At 39.8% G+C, this 22,046-nt stretch overlaps 1 long non-coding RNA gene across 1 annotated transcript; it reads right to left on the bottom strand.

The window, feature by feature from the left end:
- Positions 1–378: 378 nt before the first annotated feature.
- LOC122405777 (uncharacterized) lies at positions 379–22,028 on the bottom strand. Its single transcript, XR_006259821.1, has 4 exons — positions 21,708–22,028; positions 2,898–3,205; positions 1,587–1,935; positions 379–1,115 (listed from the first exon to the last, which is right to left on the bottom strand). It is a non-coding gene; the product is annotated as an uncharacterized lncRNA (long non-coding RNA).
- Positions 22,029–22,046: the final 18 nt, after the last annotated feature.

Here is a 22,046-nt window from a genome sequence, read left to right as displayed (position 1 = left end):
AATGAAAAGAAATAGAGAAAATATTCCAATCTTGAAAGGATCAAACGACAGCAGTACTGACCACAGTAAAAAAGGTAACCTTTAAAAAGCTCGCTCATACGTCGACTGATTTAAAAATTCTGTGCAGTTAGTTTTCGCAAAAAGAAAGTAGAAAAAAAAATAGCACGAGAACCCAAATTTTCAACGGAGCCACAGAGATCCAGGGTAAACAAGAAAAGCCCGGTTGGGGTACTGACTACAAAGCAAATGACGAGTGACGAAGGGACAGAGAATACGAAAAAAGAAAAAAAAATGAATTGCGATGTGCTGGACAAAGTAGAGCACGGTTTCCCGGTTCGTTGCTTTTCCCACTATCTAAAGAGAAAGAAGAGAAAAAAATGAGCGCGTTCCCGATTTATTCGTATGCGACATGACGACGACAGTTACAGAGAGTAAAGAATGAAAATGTTTCTTAAAGCAAAAACAAAAAAACTGTAACGTGCAAAATGGAGGCTCGGTGTTGAACGACAATGAGCAAACCAGTGGAGAGATGGTAGACGTCCTCGTTTCTATGAGACACGAGAAAATCTACGTGGAGCTGGCTGTCGCAATTGCATGCGGTATAATAACGGGACCACCGACGTTCCCCGGAGCTTTCGTAGCCGCAAATATCTCGTACCAGACGAATGAATCGAAAAGTTTGAAGCACTATTCGCCAGCATTAAAGCGGCTGTTGAGAACCCGCGTTCGCACGGCCCGTATAGAATTCCCAACGGATGCGAAAAGTATAAAGATATATTTATATGAAAGCCTCAAGTTACATTTATATATACGTATATATGCGCGAAGGTTTTATTCCCGATTATCAGCTCCCCGCGGCGCTCTTCTCTTCCTCGATTCACCAACGAATTCTCTGCTCCTCCCGCGTTTGGCTCGGGGTTATTCGAAGAAAAACGCTTTCTCGGTGGCAGGGCCATGCTTTTTATGCACATTTTTTTATTCCTCTATTTTGTGCTCAAAAGCGATCGGCAAAGAAGACTTCGGTAGAGAGAAAGTTTCTTCTTGAAGCTCATGGACAAAAGCGAATTTCCCTTCGACTATATTCTTTTTGCAGCCCCAGCGCAGAGCCGCCTCATCTAGTTAACAAACAGTTCGATCTGTTTTACTAGCTATAGCATCATAAAGTGCCTTATATAATGAGAATATATAAAATATATCATGCGAAAATAGCGCATTCGAATCCAATCGTAATAATCTTTCATATACTAACCCGATAAAGAGTGAAAAATTCAATAATTGCTTTCATTTACACGAATTAATGAAACGTATTTCTGATTCTACATTATTTAACGATTCAACGTTTTGTTACATTGAATGTTAAATAAATAATCGTAATACAGTGAAAAAGGATTTAATAAAAAAAAGTCTGTGCTGCTGGTCATTTGCAAGAGAGGTTTGGTGTTAATTGGTTTTCTTCATACAATGACCGGGTACTAATTCAGTATGTGAATCGTTCAAGCACAGTCTTCGTAATTTTAACGTCACGAACGCGACTGCAAGGGACAGCACATAATCGACTTCGATATAAAAAAGCAAAAAACTCGTACTTTTTTCACGAGCAGTTTCCAGGATCTTGTATACATTTTTTTCGCGCTCAGCACAAACCCAGTTGGTAAAAATGTCCGTCACTTCAGATTCTTGGAAAAATTGAGGTCAAACATAGCCCGTGAACCCGGCGGAGTAAAACCTTTCAGCAAATGTTAAAGTGAAGCTCAATCCTGACGCGCGTTGTTCAACTTTGGAAAACGGATTTGTGTTCGGTGCAGAAAGAATGATGAAATACACGTAATCACTTGCCAGTCGCAGACTCTAGGTTGGCGAGTCTGATTGCGTGTTGAGATGAGAGACGTGCCAGAATTAATCGGAATTTTTTAAACTCCCGATACAACTTTTAATCTGGAAAAAAAAACTCTCAATGTTTCATATGGAACTCGAGAATTTTAGTAAAACATCTTTCTCTCTCATTTTCTTATTGGTGAAACGCCGAAATTTTCAAATAAATACAGTCTTGCAGAAACTAAACCAACTGCACGGAGAAAATTACACTCTAAAAGCGACCACATTCGCATAGCGGTCTCTGGAACCATGTGGTCACTCTTGAGAAACATTTACTACGGAATGGAAGAAGATAGCGAAGATACTGATGAGAACACAATGAGAATATTGTAACACGAATGCAATGTGGGGATAATGTCTGTTCGCATAGCATTCTCCCCGATTGGCGCAAACCAATTTCAGCTCAAACGAGACTATTGTATCAAAGAGCATTGAGTTTCAATTTCATTAAAAGCGATTCTTTGGTTTTGGAAATGTCGAATAATTACTATTTTCATGAACACAGCTTTCGGAAAATATCATTGAAGATATATTCGAATGAAAGTTACTGTTTTTCTCATAAGAAGCGGCCACGAAATATAAAAACATTGCAAACGTCAGATTTTCACCCTCTTTAAAAGGAAATCAACATTCGGAGGCTTTTTCAAACGTAGTTGAAAACTGATTTATGCAAAGGCTGACTCATCCACAATTCGGTCTAGAACCTAATTGGTCATCTACTATAGGACACCCTGTACGTGAAGAAAAAGCACTTTATATCTATACATGTCCCAGCCCTTTCTCTCTCCCTCTCTCGAGTTTTTCCTCCACTCATCTCTCTCCAGTAATGTTTCCCTCTCTGTCCCTTTCTCTCTCTCTCTCTCTCTTTACTGCACACCGGGATTGCAGCATGTACCTAGTGTTTATATACTGTCGGCGAGTGTATGAGCACACTCGGCATATTAGCTATTTACAGTTACTCAACTGTCGGGGTTCTCTGCTCACTTCTGTACCTCTACTCCGCCTATGCTCTCTGTACACACCTCTTGCTGCTGCTGTTGCTTGCTGCAACTCTTGTGTGCTGTATACCATTAGTAGAATACGGAAGCACACGCGTCCCTTTGTACGTATGGCGATTACATCGATGCGGTTACTGGCTCCTCCATACACGACCATTGACAAGTTACAGGATTCATAGATAAATCGTTCATGCCATACGGATCGAAAGATTCCAACTGCCCCTTGCTTCCAGAGCGTGTATTTTTCTCTCCTTATTTTTCTATCCAACATTTGTTTGTTTGATATCGATTGAAGTCTTTTCACGATAACTGGGAGCAACGTTGACGATACACTGTGAAAAAAAAACGCTCTGTAAACGATCACTCATTCATGAACTCTATTCACTTAGCACAGTCAGTTGAACTCTTTATTAGCTAATCTTGTGTTCGAGATTATTTCTTTTATCATTTCGTTATTTTTTCAGTTAAATACAATTTATATTTAGCTCATCCAAAGTAGGACAAGCATCGATTCATAATACTATCGATATGCTCTCTTGATCTTCCAAATATTTCCAAAAATTGGTCTACATTATTTTATTTTTTTTCTACATACGTATGCACACGAGCTAACTCGGCTATTAATAGAGCATTTTAATAACGCGATTTGTATTTATTTTATTCAGGATTCCAACGATGATGACCGATCGCAATTTTCCTGAAAAACCGTGTAAGGAGCGATTTTGCTTAGTGATGAATCGAGCGATGCCGAAATTAGGAGGAAGGGTGAGCGAAAAGGGGGGGAGTCTCTCTCCCTCACTTGAAATTTTAATTTGCCCGAGAGATTAGAAGTCGAGTGGTGCTCAACCCAGACGTACTGACGACGCTGAAGTTTCCAACGTTGGAGTCCAACGAAATGAACGAAAAAAAACGTTTGTAATTCATCAATTTTTTATTTCACGAATCGTTAGTGCAGCTTGAATAACTACGAATCGCAAATTTGGCAGGGAACAAAATAGGAGAATTACTAGAATTATTGGAGAGTTTTTTTCGATCATTTCGTTGGACTCCAACGTTGGAAACTTCAGCGTCATACGTACTGTTTCCGGGTTAACTCAATTATTTTCTTTTTATTTTTTATGTTACGTGTCATTTTCTTGCGACATAACGTCGCGAAATGGAGTAACCGTCCTTCAACAAACGCACATCAAAAAGGACAAATAAAGATAGACTGGCCCAAGGCTCAACACGATATTGGGGAAAACAGGGCAGAATTGCGTAGACGTGTTACAAAGATTAACTCTTTTGCTTTTTTTTTTGTGTTAATCATGCCGTCACAGATATTTGTACAAACGCCCTCGATAGTGGTAATGGCTATAGTTATCTTACTAGCAATTTATATTCGGCAGTCATTATCTTTTTCAATCAACCTTTATGTCGAGATGCGGCGTTTAAATTGAGAGCAGAACCAGTTTATTGTTAAAACAAAGAATAACCGAGTTTGTTAATCCAACTACGAAGGCCTCATCACTTTAAAATAAGAGAACATTACAACCATGCAATTTCAGATGATTTGTCAATACGAGTAATCGGCACCTCCGTTCATCAATGGAAAAAAGGTTTATTGATTATCTCAGTTATTTGATAACCCAATTCTCTTGAATACAGTAAACGGATGAAGCGATGACTTGACAAATGCTGGGAAAGCGTGAAAACATACGGACAAGAGGCTAAGAAGGAATAGAGATCCAGAATTTGCTCACTTATTTAAAGTCTGTTTGAGCAGTATAGATACATCGGAAGGTAGACGCCAATCTTCTTGAGTACATATCTAATTCGCGTCGACAACCCAACGGGGCATACAAGAGTAGAAACGTTCTTGGATATACATACATATTTTATGGTAGATATATATGTCTATATGAGACAGCACAGAGCATCTTCTCTTGCAATTTCACTCTCACTCCGTATTGCTTATAACAGAGTGGAGTCAAGATACCCACCTCTTTCTCCCACATCTTAGTGGTACAGTCGTGTACATATTAACACTATTGACGTCTTCTTGGGCGACTTGTGCAGATAGATCCCTCAAGTCTTCGAGTTTCTACTTTATGGGAAGGTATATAAACTACACTAAGCGCGCTTCCTATCCTGGTATACAAAATAAGATCAAGTTACCTTCCTCATTCTCTCCCCTCTCCCTCTTTCTTCCTTTTCGTCTCGAGCTCTCTCGGCCATTCTTCTAATACTGGATTACCCTCATATTTCACTGCTCTATTTGAAGATGAGAGTAGAAGTTGGAAAAATTCAATTCATCATCACCGGAGCGCTACTGATAACGCTCTGATGGTCGTGAAACGCGCGTGCGTTCAACGGAGAGAATGAAATAAAACGACACCATTTTTGGTAGCCTCGAACATAGTTGAAAATTTATTCAGTTCGTACGCTTGGTTATTGACACGGAGAAATAACTCGAAATGACATGAAAATGGCTCTTTTTGTGGGGCTACAGCGAGAAATATATTTTATCTTTCATTTCTATCTACTTCCCCTCCCAGAGGCTGGGAAATAACCCATTTCTCAATTGATGGCTCGTTGATCGAAAATCATGCTTTGTCGGATATCGAAATACGATTTTTTTCAATTGGTTAGGTTTTTGGAAAATGATTGAACCGATGAATCGACAGATCGTAAAATCCTCTTTATCCAGGAATGATAAATTCACGACGAATCATAAAATAAATAAAGGACACATCGCTGCTGTGCAACGTCGATGTGAAAGCTATTTTTATGGTACGAAAGATGACTTATTTTTTCAGTTATAATTGACGCTAATCAAGACTTTCGATGGAAACAAATAGAAATGAGCGAGAGAAAGGAAAAAGGACGAAGAGAATGTGGGACAAGTAGAAAAAGTTTTCCCAACTTAATAGTGGAAAAGAACGAGCTGAGCGCGCTCGGCGAGGAAGCGCACAGCCTCTGCCGAGACCGAATTAGAGCAAAGCAGAAAACAGAATTGTAGAATTCGTGGTTGGGCTGATCGCATAGAGCGAGACACGGTTTACCCATTATCGGGTGTTTATGACTGCGGAAGAGAAAAGGGTAAAGGGAAATTCTCCGGGAGCAGAGACGAGGGTGCACACACGAGACTGGCCCATGTAATAACCAGCTATATAACGTTCCTACCAGCCAGTAGAGTGCGCATTTACATTTTAATACGGAACCACTCTCTTCATGGGAAAACGTGTCGACTGAAACGCCCCGTTAAATATCAACTGCTGACTCTCCAAAGGGCGTAAATCAACTTGCGTTTTATGTAAAGAAATGCCGGAACTGTACTGATACATATTGGAAAAATACGCATCCCGGAAATCCAGGATCAACGAGGCACATACGACTTTTAAATGAGCGTCAATTTACTTCTCCCTTCAAAAGTTCCCTCAAAGAGCTGCTCTTTTCTAGTTTTTAGCCCATCAGATGGCTACCCAGTTTTAATAGTCCAGTACGCAGCAAGTTTAAAAAACAAACCGTAAGTAAACAAACCCAAATGAATCTGATTCGATGGAACAAACTTCAGACCTTCGATGATAACTTCTTTGAAAAAAAAATATTTACTTATGAGAAGTTCAGTGGACTCGAAAAACCGACTACTTTGAGCTTTTAATGACCGGAATTTATCTTCTCCAATTTATACAACCTTCTGCCATGTTTAAGAGGGCCGAGGAGTTTCCATGACGCGCAAAATTTTGATGACACAGAAAGTAGGTACAAGTTTCTGAAATTTGGATGTAATCTTGCTTGAAAAAGACACGCGCAGAGAGAGATAAGGCTGTGAATAGCTTTACCCATTTTAGCCGATCTTTCCGGCATGTTCGTCCTTCTGTACGAAGATTCGCCAGTGGATAGTTTGCACAAGGAAAGAGAAAAAGACAAAGGTGGAGTAGCAGAGACAGCGATGTTTATCGAACAAATGGAAAATAACCATTTTCTTTCGTCGTCGTCGCTGTTCTTCGCATGCGTCGCGCGGAAACTCCAAAAGAGGAAATAGGGGTTACGAAAGATTCGCAGAACAAGAGAGATGAGCGAGATAAAAGAGAGTCAAAAATAGTTGGGGCTAACAGGAAAAAAACAGAGAGAAAACGTTCTTTCGAGTCTACAGAGTACGCACAGGCCAACGAAGATGTCCATTAAGATATGGCCGCCTCGGTGTTTAACGGTGAATTCAAATCTCATCTCTGAAAAGCGAAACGTGTGCCGGTGGTGACTTTGAATGCTGAACAAGCGATGCGAAATAAGAGATCAAGAAATAAAAGAATCTGTTCTGAATAGTTCGCTAAATCGTGCGATGAAACAATCCTGGTCAACCCAATTTTTCACAGATTTAATTACAGTTCCATCCAAACTTTTATTCGCATCGATAAAATCGATTTTTATAGGTAAATTATGGGTTTAACGATTTATCATGAAAGCGTTATGAATTCCCATTCAATCATATTGAAATTTCTCCATTTATACTCCACCTTTCAATGATATTCTTTCACAAAGTGTAGATATCAAGAAATATCTACATACCGAAACTAGATACCCCTTTTTTCTGAAAGTCTGCATAAAATTATAAATCAGAAAGAAAATCCACTTGATGCGCGGTGAATCGAGGAACATTGAGAAATTGCGTGTTGAGTTACAAATCTGATAGGCTCAACAGGAGAAACGATTCAAAAATAATCCCTCGAATGTGTTTGAGGCACGCAAAATTGGTACAAATATACGCCCCCATCATTTGCCTGATGTATATAATGACCATGTAGTGCTGCATAAAGCCAATGCCATACACAATGCTGATTTATCGGTTATACGAAATTTCAATTCGGCTATTGATTTACGAGCCGGTGAATCTCGTAAATATCTTCAATTCTCACACAGCGCATCAACTCTCTGTGCAGCGTACGGCACGAATGGCAAAATATCACCATTTTTGCAGCCTCGTACGAAAAGTTTGATTTCACGAGCAGATTAAACGCTGCGAGTATATTACCGTGTAGCCTACATTTGCTGTGATTGATTTTCGAGTAACGACGATTACATGAAGAGAGCGCAGCCATCCGGGTGATGAGGGAACGTCGGGCTCGTGATCCAATGACCTTCGAAGTTGATGAACCTCAGACGGGTCCGTGCACCAGCTCGGACATCAATCGGTGACCCGAGTCAGTTTTTTCACTTTTCGTTGGTGTTAACCAACTGAAGCTCAATAAAGATTTAGCCAACAGGATATGTTAACGAGGTTTTCCAGTTTCACCCATGAAGAAGGATTCGGTTTATGGATCGATCGCTCAACACGCCTCGATTTTCTGAAATTATCAAATTTCCCGAAACGCTTCGACAGAAAAAATCAGCTGGTGGGACGCCCAGAAACAGTTAAATGTTTTTTACCAATTTTTCAAAGGGACTAGAAAACTCTGGATCGAGAATGAAAAAATATTTCAAAATCATTTTGATAACAGATTCTTTCAAAAAGTTAGTCGCGTTCAATTCTCACGAATTCGAGATTTTTCAAGAAACATTAATTATCTAAATCCACCATGATATTTCTTGCTCGCAAACACGACAGTCTTAATGCAAAAAAGAAATCTTGCAACAACATAAACAGGGGGTCCCCAATGCGTAAATTTTGCCCCTTCAAAATAAGCTTAGGCGACCCCTTGCCTCCATAAATTTCGTCTACTAGTAGCCCTCGAAGGATCAGAGAGCTTGTGCAACACCGATGTATTTTACTTCGGGCGATATAAGCCGAGAGTTCTATAATAGTTCTATATGTATATACGCGATGTATATACACGGCTACACAGATAAATACAGATACAAGAAAACAAATCGTCATGAACCTCTAACGGGTTATTTATGCATTACTATATTTTTCCGCCGGACATAGAGAAAACTCTGGCTGTGCCGAGCCGATATGTCGTCTTGAAGAAAAAAGTCGAAACTTGTACCTTTTTCCCGATAGGACATATCAGACTGAGAAAAGGAAGAAGAGGAAACGAGCTAGGTTCGTAGCATAGATCTGTATGATCGACGAGGCGTGTGTGTCCTAGAGTACCAAGCACTTTCGAGGCGAATAACATCGGACGGCTTTTACCTTCACCCGCCACCCACCAGCCGACCCCTTTCTTCTTCCACCCCCACCATGACTCTCTCTCTCTTTCTCTCTTTCTCTCTTCCTTTCTACCTCCCTCACGTTTCACGTTTCAGCATCAATTCGGCTAGATGCACTCGCGAAGTGACTTGGACTGTTATGCAAAGCGTTAAGTATATAAGTGTACATGAACATCTATATGCATTGTGTATCGATGTATCCTTACATTCCACCGGTATGACTATGTATGCTTCATCGTCCAACGAGCACCAAAAGGGCTCCCTTCACGTCTAACATTCCCGAAGAACCTCGATATGCAAAACATAATATATAGATGACGTTTAACTTCGTACTTCTCGATTTCTTCAAAACACACTTTGCTTTTCTAAGCCCCCACGCCACAGAACATTTTCATCGATTATGCATTCGGATATCCTTTACGCAAACAGTCAATAATGTGCTATTTTCGATATCGAGGGAGTTCAATGTGGTATGAGAAAGTTGAAACGAAGATTGTTGATGATAATTAATTTGTGAAGCAGTAAAGGTACTTTTGGGAAAATAGGCAGATACCGGAATTTTTGAAATATCGGCTTTATCGATTTATCTTTTCATCGTGTAAGGAAAGGCGAGAAAAAATTACAAGTGATGCTCCCTGAATTTTTTCATTATTTGGGCTGCTTTATATCAGACGATCAAGCTGCGAAAGTACATAAACATTTGTAAACAGGCTTCAGCGATAATTTCAAGTGACGACTAGCGGTAAAGTTAACGCACAATGTTACTCCCCGTATACGACAGCGCAGCCAAAGTTTCGGGGGGAAGATACGAGCTGAAGTGTCTTCGTGAGCGGTACGGGATTACGTAAATTATGTCGCTTATTGTTGAGAAGCGCTCGCACGAAGTGGTCTAACCGCATACTGCTGAACACACTTCTCTCGACACACCTCGTCCAAGCCAGTTCTCGTCTAAATCCTCCGAGGAATATGTATACGAGCTCCACGAGATAGGAATTTCTAACCTCATGACTAATTAATAATCCTACAGCCCCGACAGCTCGTGAAATTGATCAATAACCCGATTATTTTATCTCGAAAATGTAACAAAATGTTTAATTGACAGAAAATGGAACTTGATGTGCTCTATTTTGAAGATTTAAATGACAATTATTAGAACTGCTGTTAAATTTCAGAGAGTTTTTCGATTTATAGAATTCTCGTTCGTTTTTTATGCACTGTTTGTATGTAGCTTTACGTAATTTTACCTCGTATATGAATATAAAATGTAAAAAAACTAGTATAAAAGATGGAACAAGAAATGCCACATAATTAATTAACGCTCGTACTGCTTTCATTCATTTTATATTTCATCACATTATTTCTGCAAATACGGAAAATGTTTGCAGTAAAAATTTCACGAAATACCAATTCGTTGTGGGAAAATGTAGGAAAATATTTCGACAAAATTTTGGAATTCGAGTATTCAGGAATCTCTCGATTCGACACTAAAAATGGAATTTTGTTGATTCAACCATTGATTATTGTAGTTCTTATGCCACAGCAGTTGAGAAAATGGCTCAGAACAACATTTTGTCGCTGTAACTATCGATATTTGGTAGATTTCTCAGGATATTTAATCAGCTGACTAAGCTTTTGTACCTTCGAATATTCCGATTAAAATTATTCGTTTTATTGAAACAACAAAAAGGTTGTTCCTTAAGAAAAGAACATTTTGTCATGGACACAGTAATTCTTTTTAGGAAGCAAAAAAATGTTTAGTCATCCGCATTCTCAGAGACAAACAGAAAATTTTGTTATTTTGCAATGCTTCGTAAAAAGCATACAAACCTTTTCTCCGAACAACAGAACGAACGAAACTGTTAAAAAGTTCAGTAGAGAAAATTGGGGTAATTCCGAGCGCCTAAGGCAAATTCATTAATAACGAACCACATGATAAAATTACAAAAAATAATGTATGTATTTTACTTTTTGATATCTTGTTTACGATTTCCAATGTAAATTTTAACAGACAGATTAAAAAATTTGCTAGATATTTAGCAAAAAACAACACTCCGCTAATTCGGATTTACCCCGAACCTCTGGGGTAATTTCGGACGGCATTTGGGGTAAATCTGTATTGCATTAGAATTTGCTACACATATCGCAAACAAATTTTCGACTCGTACTTTCGCAACTTTGAGAGTCCACATTTCACACTCGATTCATATATTCCAGTCTTTGATTGGTAGATTTTCATATTTTCAAAACAAGAATAACTTTTTTGTTTTCACATCGTCCACTGCTTTATTTATGCACTCGATATCATAAGTTGGTGTTTTCTTTCATATTTATTTACGAGCTATCTGAAACTTGAAAAAACATTAATTGATATGGGGTAAGAGGAGAACGTCCGGAATCCCCTCAAAAAGCCGTTCGGAATTATGGCAAACTGCGAAATTTCACGAGTTAATTAATAGTTAAAAAAAAACCGTGGAAAAAGCCAAAGTTTGAACTGCGTTTATGACACTCGCATAGAACTAGGATATTAAATTTCTCTTCTCAATAACATTGAAACCGCTTATCCTGGAGTTTCATCAATTAATTGTACAGGCAAAAATTAGATCAAAATGTAAGAATTTTTACAATCGGTCCGACCTCGACGAAAATATGTAAATTCACGCCTCGTGCAATATGAGTTTATAAAACATCGATAGGCCTATCGCATGAGTCCAAGTGCGTGAACGTGGGGATTTCGGAATATAAAGATATGCGGCTGTGTCCATATTTACCCCGCGTCCGGAATTACCCCACTCTCTCCAACAGTTTGTCAACTGATTTATTATTCTTTGGTAATTATCAAGCAGAACAGAAAAATGAATATCACACCGCATTTATTTCAATGAAATATTTCATCGTAAAGTCATATTCGATAATCAATTTAGGCATGAAATTTTTAATGTTTCAGAAAAATGTTCCTTTTCAGTGGATAACAACGATCGAATATTAGAGCGTTATCGCGGGGAATGAATGATCATCGAATAACTCAGCCGCTAATTCATCAAGGCAATTGAATTGAGATGCACCAAAGGAAAAGGTTAAATTCGAGCGAAATAGATGGGGATTTAATGCGCGTAGTTTTTTCGTGTATAACTTGTCCGATGCATTAGGAAATAGCTTCGGTTACAGATCGATGTTGGTCGTGTATATATGCGGAATGGGGAATAAATGGCTTCTGTAAATTCATGAGGTGGGCAAAGGGCGACCTTTCCTTCCTGATTATATGATAAATAACCGGCTAGCTGTGTACGATATTTCAGGAGAGGATAGCAAGGGGAAAAGTGTTGCGATCCTTCGCAGCGTCGTATATACGAAATCACAGTATTTCGTGCAGGGACCCGCTTGGACCAAAAGGTGCTTCGGTTCATCTCGACCGAAAGCATTAGTCTGGCGAATGTGAGTTATATGCAACGGCGAGGTTATATTTTACGTAACAGGAGCAGTTGGTACATAAGGGATGGGGGCGGCGGGCCCCTGCGCGAGGTGAGCCTGATTTCGTTATCTTTTTATGGCGATACGAGTCTCGTAATTTCGCTCGTATCGGCTGGTTAATAGCCGTGTACCGTAACGAGATATTTTTATCGATAGCTTCGAGCATTTGTTCACTTTCTAATTAAATAAAGAAACACAAAATCGATTATACCGAAAATAAGCGTCGAGCAAAACAGCTGGGCCAATGAATAACGAAATCACTGGAATCTGTAGATTTTGCCTGACATTTAATTCTCCTTGCCCTCCCCAATATTGAAACACATTATTGCGATTGCGAAGCAGAACCAAGAGAACAGGAAGCTCGCCGAGCCGACCACGTACTTTCGTAAATTATGAGAAACCCTACTTCCCAAAATTCAATACTTTCACAATACCTTTTAAAGAACTCAAACCTTCTTTCGTTCCGAGCAATCAAACCAGCGATCCGGGTCGCCCAGTTTTCCTCCTCCCCTGTAAAAATTCACGGTACGAGCTGTTGAAAGGAGAGATCGTAAAACCCCTGAATTATACAGATATCCAGGCAATGAAGCTTTGCACAAATGAAAAAAATACTGCATCCTACGTAATGTTCCCCTCGCAAATAAGTCAAGAGTTTACTGATTTACGATTCGAGCGACGAATTTCCAACACTTTTTTCCAACGCACACGTGAACAAGTACACAAAAACTCGTTCCTACACATCCACGTATAGAAATACATACTTTTATATAAATATAAATAAATATATACTCGTATACAGATAAATAAAAGTATCTCATATCCCAAGTGATATCCCAGGAGATTTTGTAAGGCGTATGGTTTATTAGAGCCGTGCCATAACTCTTGGTAGAGAAAAAAAGGGACCGTGATGAGAGCGCCGAGGTCGAACCTCCGTCTTTTGATATTCGAGGACCTTACGGGAAACAACATCATCAGCAACATCACATGCAAGCCGGCCCCTCCGTGCGTGTGTGTATATATTCGCATTCATACACGCACGGATACTTTGTGCATGCGCACAGAGCGCGCGAAGCATCGTAGTGGTGTTTAATGGTCGCAAATTATAAGTAATGCCGCTGCGACTGGGAGCTGTGCGACCACAAATCAACGTTTACGCGGCGTAATTCCCGCGGCACCCGCGGGACTCCGCGTCGAGCCTTTCTCACCCCGGGTTCACCCAGGTCCGAGGTGAGCTCGTGGATTAACCGCTCTTTCGTTTCCTCTTTCCCCGCCCCAATCCCTCCGCTCCCTCTCACCGCGACCAAGAAGAACCTCGAGCTTTTCCATCTCCCCAAGCAGCTATGTGCACGGAAAAGCAGCCCAAGGAGACTTGGAAACCACGGAGAGAAAGCTTAGTCCGACTGCCTTCAAAGCCAGGTGCTCTCCTCGCGATAGCATTCTACGTCTCTGTGCACGATTTGTAATTTATATCAAACACGCCTGCAGACTCGTCTGTGTAATTGTTGCCGAGTCCTGGCTCCGATACGCTCCTATTTTCGTGCCAGTTTTTAACGGTTAACGAATTTACACAATTAATAACAATATTAATTATCGAGTAAGGATTATTAACAATGTGCGATGGAAATTACCATTTTTTTATCTTCGTGAGGAAATTTTACTCGATCTCGAGAAAACACCGAGGCACGAGGCATTCCGAGCCACATTTTTCTAACACAAATCGATTTATGTCGGTTCTCCCTACGTTTCAATACCGGAGGTCTAATTTATTGTTGAAACATTTTTAGGCAATATAGCGTTAAGGAAGTTCGCGAGAATCTAATGGAAATCGAAAATTCCACCTTTTAGAGTTGAAATTTTGAAATATGCTAGGAATTATAGCATTAATAATTGTAACAACGATAAATAGAAGGTCAGTGACTTGAAGAACGAGAGAAGAGCAGTTCACTAACACCATTCGGATGCAACACACACGTCGTTGCATTATCCTTTGTGCTCGAGTGCCGAATGAAGATAAAACATTTCCTCGTGGCCAATTTTTATCCTGACACTTTCCTACAATAACGAATGGAATGCTTTTCAAGGTTCATCAAATTTTCAATGCGGAAACAAAATATTTTACATTTTTCGTAATCAAATGAAAACTGTTCTCGACCTGTGCTACGGTTCTCTCTGAATGACAAAGATAAAATAGAATTGAAAAAAAAATTGCACAGCGATTATTGAAAATTTGTAATTTTTCGGAAATGCAATCGCACTGATCGCCAGCATCCCGTCGACACCAAGTTCCACAACCTTATTTACATCGTATCCTTATTACGAACTTCTCCATCATACTGTCGATATTTTTGCAGACATTTTCCTGCTTGTTTTTGTTCCTTTGTGCAAGGAGTTTATCTCTTCTATCAAATCACTCGCGTCAGAGCCACAGACTTCTTTTACCGATCGATACATCTAGCCCCCGATGTCATTTAATCGCAATCGTGCCTTATTCCGTGCTGCTGCTGGTGGTGCAAGTAAAGCTCTTCGGCGTAGTACAGTCCGACTCTCTTTCCCCCCCTCCCCCGTTCCGTCTCTCTTTATCTCGTCCCATTCCTCTTTCGCCTTTGGCCTGTAGTAATTTTATCGATGCCATATTTTTTAAGGATTATGTAACGCCGCCGCGCGCGAGCTTCGCGGTTTCCTGCTCCAGTCTACCTCATATTCTCGTTCGGTGCAGAGCTAATTCTGAAAAATCTTTCAATATAGGGAAAATCCAGTAACGTAGTGGGGAAAGAGGGGCTTGCTACGAAAATCTTTTTTCTCTGGTTTTCCCTACAAATGTGTGCTCACCTATATCTTATGATATAGAAATTAACCGGTACTGCGGAGCTCTTCTTGCCTGATACGCGTATAGATGAAATTATGCTTTTTTTTACCCCACTTTTCTTCTTTTAAAATAGCTCCCTTCTTTTAATATCTCTTTCCTAATTTGATATACCTTTGAACTACCCCAGTGCATGTGTATGTATGCATATAATGCACGATAGTAAATTACATTACACAAATTGAATTACCGTCAGCGTCGAAAATTCAATTCCCGTGACAACTTAGACGAAAATATATCGAACGAAAGATCCGTGCATTGGAAAATAATTTTCTTGTGACGTCGCATGACTTTGGAACTTACTTTTTTTTTTCATTTTTTCCGTACCGGTCATGCATGTGCTGCTTCTTCGAAGATTTCGTCGATTCTGTTCTGAAAACTCACTCGGGCAGAATTCGAATAATGCAATGATTGACAAATTCGGATTAATCTGATAATGAAATGTCAGAAATGACATTTGCGATTAGCAATAGGTTAATTATCGTAAGAACGACGAGAACGAATGAGCGAAATGAGGGCGAATTATTATTTTGAGGAATCAAGATTGCTCGCAGTTCTGCAATAAACTCCTCGGTGTGCCAAATCCAGACGCTCGAGGATTTGAGCGACGCATGGACGATGACGGGGATTCATCTTCTCGGTTCGTTCTTTTCTTATTCAACGGTCGCAGTTGTAATCGACGCGTTTAGTTTCGCAGGAGTTTGATACGAAAGATTGTTTTATTCGTCAATCGTAATAGGAAAAACTATAAACGACGAGAGGCGAGATGTTTTTGCGGAACGGTGCGTTTAAATAAGCTCCGAATGAAATTTGAACGAGTTCGAATTTGTGCTGTGAAGAAAACAACGATGGAATCATCGAGCCACTTTCCCATCAAAAACTCCAACTTCCATAGCGGATTTGACAAGAAAAATGTTCATTTTTCAATGGGACTCCAAAAAGCCCGAACAAGAAAACTCGAGTTAAAATTTCCAGAAATTTTGCGACTCCTCGACCTTCGTATTTTGAACAAATGAAAATTAGGAAATTGGAGCTACGCAGAAAGTGAATATGATAAGAAGAGGAGGGAGTATTGAGATAGCACAGAACGCCGTAAAAATTGTTCATTCCAGTAACTGGTGCAGTTCACTCGAAGAGAATTTCTGTTCGAGACATCCCCCCATGAACGTAGCAGCACTCATACTTGACATTTTGGATATAGAGAAGAGTACACGGAGAAAGAAAAAGAGGGAAAAAGGGGCAAAGACCCCAATCTCAAATGAAAATCTGCGGCATTTGTTTCCTCCAGGGACAAATGGAAAGGGAACACACAACAGAGGTATAACATTTACGAAAGAGAAAAATGTCATAAGCACAGAAGCGACTCTATCGTGATTCGTGTCATCGAGTAAGCGCAGAACACTTGTCGTCGCTCCTGAATTTATTCTCGATTTATTTTCCTCTCAATCCGTATTCCCACAAAAATTCATACAAAAAAAGCCGCACATACTTATAGTTAATCGTATCCATACGCATATCACCGTTCAATTGTGTAATGTCGCTTTTGCTAAACCGGATAATTACCCGCTCGGTAATCCTGCTAATAGAATTCCAATATGCGTGCCAATTGGACCGAAGCTGTAGGGCGCGGAGGGAAGAGAGAAATCGGTAACGTACGACATCTGCGCGCAAGAGAGTCTCGCACCATCGTCGTATTATGCATATACGTATATGGATGAGCTACGTACTGTATCGTCGGACGAAAGTTACACCAATGCAGAGCGAGGGTGTGCACGCCCAGGGGCAACAACAGGGTGCCAGACCGTAGGTCATGAACGAAACTGTGGGGGATGAGTTTGGCGCGGGGATCGAGAGAGGAGAAGATGGGAGGGAGATTTCTCATGCACCCGAATAGCGAAATCTCGGTGACACGGTTTGACCATTAGCCGGTGCGATCGAGAATTTCGTTTTACCCGGGAGGCAATAGAACCGGATGCGAATACATATCGGCCAGAGATGAAAAGCTGCCGAGAGGATGCGCGTGATCTATTTCTCCACGATTGGAGGTCTTACGCTGCGTGCACGTTTTAACGCCTGCGTTAATATGCACCATGACGACGAACAGGTTTTGATATACGATTTCAAAAGTTTCATTAATGCCAATTTATTTTCAGGGGGGAGTATACATGACTCCCAAAGCGTTCTTAAGCCGGAATTATTGATGTCTCGATTATCTTTGGCATTTACTTTACCACCTCGATTTCAACGACACGAAATCTTCTTTCCCGGTTCTGTAGTCAAAATTAGACATTTTTCATTCAGAATGTTAAATTATTCACGAGTTGTAATACAATTCGGGGAAGATCGCTGCTTCGCACCGGATAACCGAGCGCTACATTTTAAAAATATATTCACGCGAAGTTTATTCCACTAAATAAATTGATGAAAAGGTAACGTGTATTATAGCACGTATAAAAAAGGATTCAACGATAAATTTGTAGAATTATCGAGAGCGAAAGCAAAATTCTGTGGTTTTATATCGACATTGTTATTTTGCAGATAATAATTCAGTGTTCTTCAACTAATTCAATGGACCTCGTTTCTTTTTGTACCTCGAGAAATCTTTTCGCGTAGAATTTGTCAAACCTTTTGTTAAGGGCGGGGAACATCAATTCGGTGAATAAATTTCGCCTTGAAGAAAAATTATTCCTTTCATAATTTTATCTCAAAATACTTTCTAGTTTACGAATCTAGCACCTAACGCCTTAAATACGCGTCATGTTAGCTTCCCTTTGAAAGCATATAACGTTTGGACTATGAATAAAAAGAAATGTGTAACCACTTTTTTATTGCGATAACTAAAGCACGTTTTCACACAGCGCCAACTCAACACGAAACGTCGGCTTCATATTGATATTTCGATGGATTAAAGCAGTTTATCTCTTGGTTTGAGAGTTTATCTATGGTGCAATCCAACCTTGCTTGATGGAATTAGGCAGTTAGAAGCCCGACCGTACTGATCGATGCAGTGTTTTATGGGGCTTGGAAGCGCGTGTTGCGAATAAAAGCAACATACAGTCCGAGAGGGTTAAAAACTTTTTTATACGCTACAGATAATACAAATTTATTTTATTGATCGCGACTTCATAATACGATATGAACAAGATTTCCTGAATTTAAAAAACTCGAATATCAATACAATTAACTCGATTAACTCGAAATTTGCGAGGGCTTTTTTCCAATTTTTCATAATTATTAATTTAAAAATAACAAAAAGGCTCATTTTTAGGCGAGGAATCGGTATTTTCGCTTCCAAGTGTGACAAAAAATAAATGAAATCCTCTCTTAGATGCCTGGTCAATTGTGTATGAAAGTACGATGCCAAATCACGATGGTGAAGTTTGCAACGTCGGAGTCCAACGAAATTAACGATAACGACATTTGTAATTAATCAATTTTTTACTTCACGAAGCATCGGCGCAGGTTGAAAAATTACGAATTGCAAATTCGGCAGAGAATGAAATTGTAGAATTACTGGAAGCATTCGATGTTTTTTTTACATCATTTCGTTGGACTCCAACGTTGCAAACATCAGCGTCATACCAAATTTCAAAATAACCGGTCGAGTAGATTTCGATTTATATCATTGGCCGACGTGCCTGCTCCGAAGATTTGCTACCATCGAGTTGATTGCGATCTTCTGGTTTTAAAACTTCACGAAATATCGTTTACAATTGTACAATACGAGGTGACAATCGATAAAATTAATTTGCGTTTAAAATGAAAAGCGCGTTTTGAAAAATGGTTAAAATTGGGCCCCTTTTCCACCGAACAGACGTTACCCCGCCCTTAATACGAGCGTTACGAAAAATAGACCCAAGGCCATATTCTCAGCGACTCGAAGGGTCGACGCTGTCAGCAGAATCTTGATGAAAAATGCAATTGCGAAATTTTCATCAGCTTTAAGCGTGTTCGACTGAAATCAATAGAGTGGAAACTGTAGGAAAAATAAAAATAAGCAAAATGAAAAAAGGCCCGGTGTTTGGGACACCCTCTACAGTAATTGTACGTGCAGGTATCGACTGTAGAAAAATACAGGAGGTAGAGAGATCGTGTAAGTAGGAAGCTGGGGATCGTAGCCGTTAATTGAACGGAGGGCGCGATGCTGCAAACAGCAAAGGATTCTCATCCACAGAGGGGCGAACGAGCGCAGAGGGAATGGGCCAGGGGGGCTCGGAGGGGAGAGGAACGCTCGTCGTTGGCCACGAAATTGCCTCGATAACTCGTCGACCCTGTCGTCGTCTACCACCGACCAAAATAATGCGAGATACTCGCGCCCACGCTCGCCCTTACTTTCTCCTCTCTTTATTTTTCTCTTTCTCTCCCTTGACCTCCTCGCTCTGCGTATTACGCTCATGCTATCGCGAAAATTTCGCAATAATCCTCATGATTTAGCAGACTCCGTTTGCGTGCTCGCTAAACTGTTATACTCTCCGGTCTACATTCCTCCAAATTTGTATGAAACAAAAGGGAGCAAGAGAGTCCGATTGGACGTCTAAATATATCGATCACGTCCGCATTTATTTTATACTATACCATTCGATATATTATAATCTCCGATTATTGTTATCAACACAGGCATGTACACTCGACTCATTTTACCATAATTATATATTATATACACGTTTCGAGAAATGGATTTCCACCGAGCATTATTTCATCAGGGATTGAGATCGAATTATCCCCTGATTTTCCCGACCAATATCACGAATTGAAAATTCAATCGAAAATCGAACACGAAGCAATTAGCCTCTTCACAAACGTCATTTGTATGGTTGCCATTGTGCGAAGGTGTTCTCGTGTATTTTGTGGACTTTGGAATCGTAGTACGCGCGAACTCTTATTCATTGCCGTTGATCCGCCGCCGAATCCCACATTTTACAAAATATTCCGGTTTACGTGAACCGACAAATATGCATTAACACACTTATGTCAATACAAATATTTCGAATTCAATAAAAAAATTCAATTAATCATTAATCACCAATAGATTTTACGCAGGAACCATTCCCACTCGACAAACCGTTCGCGCGGAGGCTCTCGTATTATGCGGAATGTAGTTAGACGTGTTGATTATAACGGAGGAATATTGCATGGCTCGACGTAATCCGATCATTGCTGGATTAGCTTTATGACGAACTACGGCCACCGAACATTGGCCTGATCACGAGAGTTTAATGCGCAGTTGTCAACCGAGAAGAGAAAAAGATAAATGGAAAACGAACGAAAGCTCGGTGAACTAGAATCATTGAATTCGCTCAATAATCTCACAGATTGCGAAAAAAGTCGAAAGAAACCGGGTCTGAGGGATCGATTTTCTAAATGTCGTTTTCTTTTTTCACGGAAAAATAACGATTTGGGACTTGGAATCCTTCGCACCGAGTTGAAAATGAAAAACGTCGATTTTCGATCTCGTTGTTCGACTCGAATTTCATTTTTACGACAAAAAATACCATTCGAATTTCAGTTCACGTTTTTGAGAATTTGAGAATACGTGGAGCCTTGAACTCGCAGTAAAAGCGGCTGGTACGAGGACGAGAAAATGCTCTTGGTCACGAGAATATTGAAAAGAGTTGAATCTCTGCTCGTTAATTGTTACTTCGTAGTATGAAACCTCTGCATTGTATTAAATCTAAGAAGATTTCACTTTACCGAAAAAATGGAAATATATATACGTATAATTTGATGAGACGCATTGAATTCCGAGCTTCATTAAAATCTGTCCGTTGTTTTCGCTCTCGTTACTCGATATTCGTCTCTATGTTTGTGAAGTTACGTCGTTAAGAATACTCAAGTGGTCACCCAATAGACTTAACGAGCACCCGAGAACGCTCTTCAAAACAGTTAAAAGCTTCGTCATGATAACGATGGGGAAAAGTTTTAATTTTAAACAAATATACTTTCTTCGACCGTAGTACATGGCCCACACCCCGACAATATTTTTCGAATGTCATTAAATTCTTCGCTTGTCTAATAACACGACAAAATATGACTCGTCAATTACAAAAACTGTCGAGATACCTTTGCCAAGGAAAAAAAGTCTATTGAATGAATTTCAGAAGTGAATTCATTTCCATCAAATGAATTCGTCAACGGTATCTTTTCATACGAGCGAATATAGAATGGATTTTCTCGATCTTTTTTCGTGTTCAGTTTATATCGAGTTAACGCGCGGTATATACATATAACCACTTTAAATTTACATTTTCAAAACAACGCCTCGATTCTCAGTTTATTTCATTACTTTATATATAAAGAATAAAAACATGTGAAGTCATGCAAATCAGGGATGTATAAAAAGAAATGTTTTTCGAAAGAAGTCGGCAAATCACCTCTAAAATCTTGAAGGTCGTCCCCATTGTCTCAATTGATTCCAGTATCCCTGCAATCGTGTGAAGTGTTTTGCCTCATTTGTAAGCAGCGACAAAGAAGTTTGACAAAAATGCTTTATTCGAATATTTCCTGATGCTTTTTCGTGAATGTTTTGTAATTTTTAATATTATTTCCACCAGACTTATCGTTTTTCTGAGATTTCGGATGCGTGTTCAAAAACGAACGTTATACACTCATTCGACGCATTCGTCTGAGCGAAATGTAACAGGAACAGGTCGACAGAACTGACCACCAGTGTCATACGCGGCACTTTTTGACTTAACTTCCGGTTTCCGGGA

Source organism: Venturia canescens, chromosome 2 (assembly GCF_019457755.1).
Source record: "Venturia canescens isolate UGA chromosome 2, ASM1945775v1, whole genome shotgun sequence".
Taxonomy (NCBI): domain Eukaryota; kingdom Metazoa; phylum Arthropoda; class Insecta; order Hymenoptera; family Ichneumonidae; genus Venturia; species Venturia canescens.
Note: the sequence above shows the minus strand (reverse complement) of the source record. Positions and strands in the feature narration are given on the sequence as shown.